We start from the raw sequence: 8949 nt of genomic DNA, 5'->3' as shown, positions 1-8949 counted from the left end.
TAACAGAAAATGCCCTTTCTGCAAAATTTCAATTTTCTGTCAGGAAAACCAAAAAGACAGCATCTGAGATGCCCACCTGGAAACTCCTGCAGGGAGAAAGTGTAACTGACAAGAGCCTTCCAAGTGGCAGCAGCCCCTGGGCCGAGAGGCGGTAGAAAGGGCAAGGGCTCCTCACCTCTCCACCTCCTCCCAAGGCCAGCTACTGGGGTGTGTTTAGACTTCAGCATGCCTCTCAAAGGCTCTTGTAAATTTCACTTGGTCTGCAGGGAGAAGATGCTATTGATAAAACCTTCTAGGCAGCCAGCCAGCAAGCTGAAAAATTCTGTTTCAGGTCTTTCCAAACCAAGTTTTTTTTGAATTTCTGTCCCATGACAAATTGAGGTTTTTTTAGTTTTCATCCTGAATTGGGATGAATTTTGTTTCAAACCTCAAAAATGTCCACAGGAACAGAAATTCTATTTTCCGGTCAGCAATACTGATTAGTAAACTACAAGTAATTTCATCAGATAAACCGCAATTTCATCACATTAGGCTGGAAATATTCAGTACATAAATCAATAAAACCTTTAGTTAAGGGGTTCCCTCAGCAAGCAACTCGCTTCGTCTCTCCCATCATATTCAGTAATTGGGCTGTTCCCCCTTAATGGAGTCTTACACATTTTGCCCTCCCCAGAGCACTCCTCACAGAGTGCCTCCCTGACAGGGAGTGATCTGGCCCAGTGACAGTACCTTTAATTTTGTTTTTTTCTGCATCCATTTACTAGATTTCAGCTGCTTCTTACTGTTACATAATTTAAGTGAACTATTTGCAATTGCCAATATTTCCAGACAGCTACATGTTTACACTTATATGGCGATTCCAGACTGGCATGTCATGGTGTAGTTCTGTATGGAACTATAAGCAAGTAAAGATCTGAAAAAACTCCTTTGCTATCTTGAGTGTCTTCTTGACAATCCGAACTGTTCATTTTGCTTCTCGGTTTCCTAGCAAATTAGCTAGTATTGTCAGCAAGAACAGAACCACTTGTAATGACATCTTCTAATCTTGTTTTAATGCTGCTTATTACACTGTTTACACTAGCTCAGTGCAACCATGTTGGGGTTGCAGTCCCTTCTGGGGAATACTCACTGTTTCCACATTTCTTAAAAAAAATTCTATTAATATTAGGTATTGAGAAGTGTTCTATGTGTATACATTTGTTTTCTGCCTATGCAGCTGCTTTGGGGGATTTTGTAGACTAGATCAGCAGCACTCTCTCTTACCAAGGAAAGCCAGAAGGCTTCCTTGAAGTATTTCTATATTCACAGTAGGATGAGCTTGACCTCATGTGCTCTGGCGTTTTCACACTATAAAGTTCCTTAGAAATATCAGCAGTATCAGTTAATAACTATTCATATTTGGCTTCATAATCAGCACTGTTTTATATTTTAAATCAAATCTGAATCAACCCTGATATCAGGATATTACAACATTGCTGGGGGTGAGACTCCATTTTGAGGTGTACTTTAGTCCTATATTCAGATCGGAATACAGGGCCTGAACCAAAGTCTTCTGAAGCCAATGGGAGTCTTTCTACCAGCTTCAATGGGCTTTGGATCAGACCACTATCATAGCTCTAGCTACAATCAGTGTGCATATGGGCCTGGGCCTGCAATGCAGGGGTGAAAATAAGATAAAAGACTTACTGGTGCAGGGAGCAGGCTCCAGGGCACCAGAAGAAGCAGGGCCTTGGGAGGAAGGGATGGGGCCCTCAGACAGAAGGGTCAGGGCTGGGGGGGGGTCAGCCTCCTCCAGCCTGCCCTTTCACACTGCCCAGGGCTCTGGTGGCAATTTAAAGGGCCCAGGGCTCTGGCTGCTGCCATGGTAGCAGCGGCCAGGAGCCCCAGGATGTTTTAAATCACCAGGCCCCAGGGTAGCTGCCCCCTTTGCCACCCCACCCCCTGTTGGCAGCCCGGAACGGGGGGCAAAAGGAGCGGCAGCCACAGTACTGGCAGCCACTTCTTACCGGTATGCCATACCGGTGTGTACTGGCCCACTTTCACCTCTGCCGCACTGGCACAGTCACGTGAAGTTAACCTAAAGAACCAGCGGTGAGTTTGGTAAAGCATAAGGGGAAGTTGATAGCTTAAATAAGCGATGCTTTTCCAAAATGGGAAGGATGGGCAAAGGGTTGTGGTTTTTTTTAAACAACCATTATAACCAGGGAGCAAACAGGAAGGCGGAAGAGCTTCTTAAGATAAAGGACAATGTTGGCACAAGAACAAATGGATATAAATTGGCCATGAGTAAGTTTAGGCTGGGAATTAGAAGAAGGTTTCTAACCCTTAGAGAAGCGAGGCTCTGAAACAGCCTCCAAATAGCAGACGTGAAGGCAAATGACCTAGCTGGTTTTAAGATGGAGTTTGATACATTTATGAATGGGATTATGAGACAGGGTTTTCTGTTATATCAGGAGACTAGACTGATGACTCAGGAGGTCCCTTCCAGCTCTGTGTTCCCATTATAAACTCTTCTGCTAATCAGGGGGTGTGTGCGCTGTTAGGAGAATGTGAAACTAGCCATTCAGAATCATGGTGCTATACACAAAGTTCATGTGTCTTAAAATAAATCCCTGGAAAGAATGTAATTATAAAGGAAGGTTAAGCAATCACTAGACAGTGAGTCTTGAAAGATCTCACAAGTTTCACATTTTACAGTCTGCTGTGAGTTGGAGTCAGCCACCACTGCTGTGATTCACCAACAAAAAATGGAGGAAAGAAAAAGGCAGGATAAAAAGTGGTCTAGTGGATTGAGGCCCAGACTGGAATTCAGGAAAGCTGGTTTCTATTCTTGGTTCTGCCACTAAAATGAATCATTCCCCCCACCTCCATGTGCCTCATTTTCCCCATCTGTAAAATGGGGATAATAATTCTGACCTCCTTCATGAAGCTGTATGAAAAGTGCTATGTAAGAGTTTGGTATCACTGATCTTTCAGCTATTGCACAGAGTGTGAAGCAGGTTCTATGATCTTTTCTTGGCTCCGCTACAGGCTTCCTATATGACCACTTAACTTCTCTATGCCTTAGTTTTCCCGTCTGTATAATAGGAACACTACTACTAACCTACCTCATGCTGTTTGACTTAATTCATGCTTGTAAAGCCATTAGAGATCCTTAGTGCTGTAAGTGCAAATTGTTGTTTATTCTTATGTTCGAAATAATTTAGCTTTTGAAGATGCAATCAAGTAGAGTCAGGGAGTGCAGCAGTTATTCTTAGTTTGTTCATCTGCAAGAAGAAACACCAAAGAGGCCTTGTCAGTCATGAGACATCTGGATTAGTACATGTAACAGTTGTTTACATCTTAAAAGAAAGATCTTGTTTTGCTATAGGTATATCCTAATACAATTAGCAGAAAATTGAGCAGCTCTGCTAGAACCCAACTATCCAGTAGCATACTAGTCCAAGTGATTTATTCACAACTCCTAGTTCCCTTAGGAATACCTCTATCTTTAAAACTGGCAGTAGCTTTTTTTATGAAAGCCTTCTGGAGACTTTTGCAGGTAATTATACAACTAGTGCTGTGCAAAACCTTTGCAGCAAAACATAAAACCAGATATCACTGAGCAGTTTCAACTGAATTTTGATTTGTTCTACTCAAGCCCTCACAGTAAAATGCAGCTCAAAACACAGATTGCAACACAAAATAGCCCTGTGAACTGAAAGCAAGTTTCCCCAAATACTAGCTAATTACAAGCCAATCTGAAAGAATCTCCCAGATATATCCATTTGTTCTTGTACAAGAACAAATGGATATAAACTGGACACTAGGAAGTTTAGACTTGAAATTAGACGAAGGTTTCTAACCATTAGAGGAGTGAAGTTCTGGAACAGCCTTCCAAGGGGAGTAGTGGGGGCAAAAGACATATCTGGCTTTAAGACTAAGCTTGATAAATTTATGGAGGGGATGGTATGATGGAATAGCCTAATTTTGGCAATTAATTTGGCAATTGATCTTTGATTATCAGCAGGTAAGTATGCCCAGTGGTCTGTGATGGGATGTTAGATGGGTTGGGATCTGAGTTACTACAGAGAATTCTTTCCTGGGTGCTGGCTGGTGAGTCTTGCCCACATGCTCAGGGTTTAACTGATCGCCATATTTGGGGTTGGGAAGGAATTTTCCTCCAGGACAGATTGGCAGAGGCCCTGGAGGTTTTTCGCCTTCCTCTGCAGCATGGGGCACGGGTCACTTGCTGGAGGATTCTCTGCAGCTTGAGGTCTTCAAACCGCAATTTGGGGACTTCAATAACTCAGACATAGGCTAGGGGTTTGTTATAGAAGTGGATGGGTGAGATTCTGTGGCCTGCATTGTGCAGGAGGTCAGACTAGATGATCATAATGGCCCCTTCTGACCTTAGAGTCTATATACAATTTTCAAAAGCACCTAATTCACTCAGGAGCCTACATTAAAAATAAATGGGATTTAGGAGCCTAAGAGATTTAGATGCTTTTGAAAATTTTAGCTATACAACCAAATGCAAAAGCATTTTCAAATTGAACCTGAATAATCTTTCCTAAAATCCCTTCTGTTGCACAAAAGGCGGATTCAGCTGTCTAATAGCTTGATGTTGTTGAGGAATATGAGGAAGGATAGTCTTGTGGTTAAAACACCAGTTTGGGACTCATTTTGTGATCACTTCCCAGTTCTGCCATACTCCCTGGGAGCAAATCACTTGGGCCTAAATACCTTTTAAGAATCTGGCCTTGATCTCTTTGGGGCTCAGTTCCCCATCTGTAAAATGAGGTTCATATCACTTTCTCCCACCCTTTGTCTTATCCTCTTAGTTTGTAAGCTCTTTGGGGCAGGGACTGTCTCTCACTATGTGCCTGTACAGCATCTAGCACAATGGGCCCTGATCTCAGTTGAAGCCTCTAGATGCTACCATAATATAAAAATAAGGGCTCCTCGTTCATGATTAGGGCTCCTACATTCTGTGGTAATACAAATTAATAATAATGTTATGAGCTTGGTGAAACCTTGTTATGAAATTGAGGTTGATATGTTAACTGAAGGGTGAGTTTGTACCTAACTGAAAGTATACACCCCACCTAAAATACAAGAGGTGTGTGAACCTGCTCGGGAACTTTCGCTGCACATTGGTTGAGTAGGCACATGCCTATGGGAGGAAGGCACAACACAAAAACTGAGAACAGACAGGAAAGGCAGAGGCAGAGACAGACAGGATGAAGGACCAGCTGACAGCCCTAGGGCTGACCCCAGGGAGAGGTTTTTGGGTCAGGGCTGTAGGCTGAAAAAAGTGCTTTGTGCTGTGAGCAAAGGAAGCTGTTTCCTGCTATTTGTCTACTTCTGTGTTCAGAGACACCTGAGTTTGTACATTCTTTGTAAACAAAACAGCATCAAAGAATTACCTATCACCAATTTCTACTTCTGTGACATTCCCTGGGGTACAATCTGGATTGATGGACAGCTGTGTCCCCTCAATTCCCCAGCCTAGGGTGCTTTTTTACACTGCTTCACTGTGAAAGCAACCACTTCTGGTCTACCCACTGTGGCAAAGTTCCTCCTCTACCTTGGTGGGTCCTGCGCTTATTGGCAGATTTGCTCACCTCAGAGATTCACCATGTGGGTTGGGGAACAGCCCAGAGACCTTCCCCTCTGGTGGGACCCACAGTCCAGGTCAACTCCTCCTGGGTCTGATCACAAATTGGGAGGTTTGGGGGGAACCCAGGCCCACCCTCTACTCCAGGTTCCAGCCCAGGGCCCTGTGGATCACAGCTGTCTATAGTGCCTCCTGGAGCAGATGCAGGACAGCTACAACTCCCTGAGCTACTTCCCCATGGCCTTCTCCCAACACCTTCTTTATCCTCACCACAGGACCTTTCTCCTGGTGTCTGATAATGCTTGTAGTCCTCAAGCAATATACCTTCTCACTCTCAGCTCCTAATGCCTCTTGCTCCCAGCTCCTCACATGCACATCACAAACTGAAGTGAGGTCCTTTTTAAACTCAGATGCCCTGATTAGCCAGCCTGTCCTAATTGATTCTAGCAGTTTCTTCTTAATTGGCTCCAGGTGTCCTAATTAGCCTGCCTGCCTTAATTGGTTCTAGCAAGTTCCTGCTTGTTCTGAAACTGCCCCTGTTACCTTACCCAGAGAAAAGGGATCTACTTAACCTAGGACTAATATATCTGCCTTCTGACACTCTCCTGTAGCCATCTGGCCTGACCCTGTCACACCACACACAGCCTTTCTAGCTATATTGGTGTAAGAGTGCTATAGCCAGTCACCCAGGAACTACACAGCAGGGCAACAGCAGCAAACTCCCAGTCCCAGATGTCCACCCAGAAATGTGTCCAGGGCCGCCCAGAGGATTCAGGGGGCCTGGGGCAAAGCAATTTCGGGGGCCCCATCCATAAAAAAAATTACAATACTATATTCTCTTGGGGCCCCCTGCGGGGCCCGGAGCAAATTGCCCCACTTGCTCCCTGCCCCATGGGCGGCCCTGGGAAAAATAAATCTTCTGCATCTCGGCACAAATCCAGTTTTGAGAAAACTTCTTTACAAGGTATCACTGGTTCTCAGCATCAGCTAGTGCTAAAAGGCACTAAAGCTCATTAAAAGGGTTGGACAAATATGTGCCGTCAAAACTGTTTCTGGATCGAAAACTAGGGAGTTTTAAAAAGCAGGAAAAAATCACAGACAATGTCTGCTTTCCTTCAAAATTTGTTGTGGTTTTTTTAATTGAAAAGCTGAAATTAGTCTGCCAAAACCTGAACATGGTTTGGGGTTTCAGAAGTGTGTGGCCAAATATCTGCTGCTTGCTGTGTTTGATTGTTTAAAGAAACAATAAAAAAATTCTGCTTAAAAATATCCCAAACTTTTTGAACCACCTCATCTTGTGACCAAATGCCTGAGCCCACCCAGTCAGAGATTTTTCCAGGTTTCTGATACTCTGCTGGCTTCCTTGACTCATATCTGTCTCCATAACTTTGGGTTCATTTAGCTTAGAATATAAGAACAGCCATACTGGGTCAAACCAAAGGTCCATCCAGCCCAGTACCCTGTCTACCGACAATGGCCAATGGAGGGAGTAAACCTAACGGGTAATGATCAAGTGATCTCTCTCCTACCATCCATCTCCACCCTCTGACAAACAGAGGCTAGGGACACCATTCCTTACTCATCCTGGCTAATAGCCATTAATGGACTTAACCTCCATGCATTTATCTGTTTCCTAGAGACTGGCTCCATGGGGTCCCTCACAAACTGGAGACGGTTACTGTGGGTTTGTCTTTAGTATATCTTATGTACATACTCCACGAACTGAGCATTTGAGCTTGTTCCAAATCTGGGATGATCCTATGTTGTGAAAACTGAAATGCTCAAAATAGCACATGCATGTGAATGGACATAGGGTGTTAAAATTAAATTACCCCAGGGGTTCTCAAACTGGGGGTCGGGACCCCTCAGGGGGTCACAAGGTTATTAGTGGGGGCCGCGAGCTGTCAGCCTCCGCCTCAAACCCTGCTTTGCCTCCAGTATTTATAATAGTGTTAAATATATAAAGAAGTGTTTTTAATTTATAAGGGGTGGGGGGGTCACACTCACAGGTTTGCTATGTGAAAGGGGTCACCAGTACAAAAGTTTGAGAACCACTGAATTAACCCCTCTGGAGCCTCAGGAAATATAGGGGGGGGTCTCCCCTAGTAGGGTTGGGAAGGAGGTAAGTGGTGTAGGATATTGCTATTCACATGTGATCCCTCCCCCCAGTGGCTAATTTTAAATGAAGCTATCCTCCCCTGACATGAAACTCCCTATGGCACTGAAATTAAATATAGACTGTAATTTGGCATTTGAGAAGTGAAAGGGATGGTAGCCCTAATGGAAAAGCTAACAGCTTGTCTGTTCTGCAAGCCTCAAACTGCTGAATAAGCCTTAGGGTAGGGAAGGCTGTGACTCCCAAACTGCCTGGTCCTTCCCCCTATCCAACCCCCACCCACTTCCTGCCCCCCAACTGCCCACCCCCCTCAGAATCCCTGACCCATCCTGCTCCTTGTCCCCTCACCATCCCCCAGTAACCCCCCCACCACCACCACCCCAGGACCCCACCCCTGCTCCCTGTCCCCTGACTGCCCCAACCCCTATCACCCCCTCGCTGAGTCCTGACAGACCCCTGGAACGCCCACGATCCAACCCTCCCATTCCCTGTCCCCTGACCGCCCCCCCCACCTCTGCCCCCTCCCTGCCCCTTAGCCAACCCCCGCAGCCCTGGCCCCTTACCCCTGGCTCCCCTCTCACCCGTAGCCTCAGCGGATTCAGGAGCTTCGCTCGACAGAGGCAGCGTGGCTCCAGCGGGGCCTGAGCCCCACCCTGCTCAGAGCCACGTGGTCAGGGGGCGGGGCTGGGAGCTCCATGCTGAGCTCAGCTCCCTCCGCTCAGCCCGGAACTCGTAGCCCTGCCCCCTCACCATGCGGCTCTGAGCGGGGCGGGGCTCAGGGGCCCCGCCGGAGCCACGCTGCAGCTGTCCGGGACGCTGCTGGATGGGCTGAGGCGCCAGGAGAGGGGAGGAGATGGGGCCGGGTGGGGCCGGGGAGGGAGCCTCAGCCATGCTCGTGGGGGCCCCTGCAGAGCCCAGGGCCTAGGGCAAATTGCCCTACCTGCCCCCCCTCTCTGGGCGGCCCTGAATGTGTCTTGTGCCACCCTGCACCCTCCTGGACAACACAAGCTCATATAAAGTCCATCATTTCATTAATAGAAAATTATATGCACAAGCCTTGTTATCTCAAATTGAAGTTCCCAAACACCTCAGTCCAAACACACTGATTTAGGTAAAACAATAAAACAAGAAAGATAGATTTTAAATGGATTACAAGTAACGAGTAGGGCTCTGTGTCTGTCACGGAAGTCACCACAGATTCCGTGCCTTTCCGCGACCTCCGTGACTTCTGCAG

General features: G+C 46.2%; 1 long non-coding RNA gene across 2 annotated transcripts in view; it reads right to left on the bottom strand.

Moving 5' to 3' along the window:
• Nucleotides 1-8430, bottom strand: part of LOC120397887 — a 78512-nt gene extending 70082 nt beyond the window's left edge. For both annotated transcript variants that reach the window (XR_005594069.1, XR_005594068.1), the window contains exons 1-2: nt 8297-8430; nt 3108-3266 (exon numbers count right to left, since the gene is read on the bottom strand). This is a non-coding gene — a long non-coding RNA (uncharacterized LOC120397887). The remainder of the gene's footprint in view (nt 1-3107; nt 3267-8296) is intronic.
• Nucleotides 8431-8949: the final 519 nt, after the last annotated feature.

Source organism: Mauremys reevesii, linkage group 1 (genome assembly GCF_016161935.1).
Source record: "Mauremys reevesii isolate NIE-2019 linkage group 1, ASM1616193v1, whole genome shotgun sequence".
NCBI lineage: Eukaryota > Metazoa > Chordata > Testudines > Geoemydidae > Mauremys > Mauremys reevesii.
Note: the sequence above shows the minus strand (reverse complement) of the source record. Positions and strands in the feature narration are given on the sequence as shown.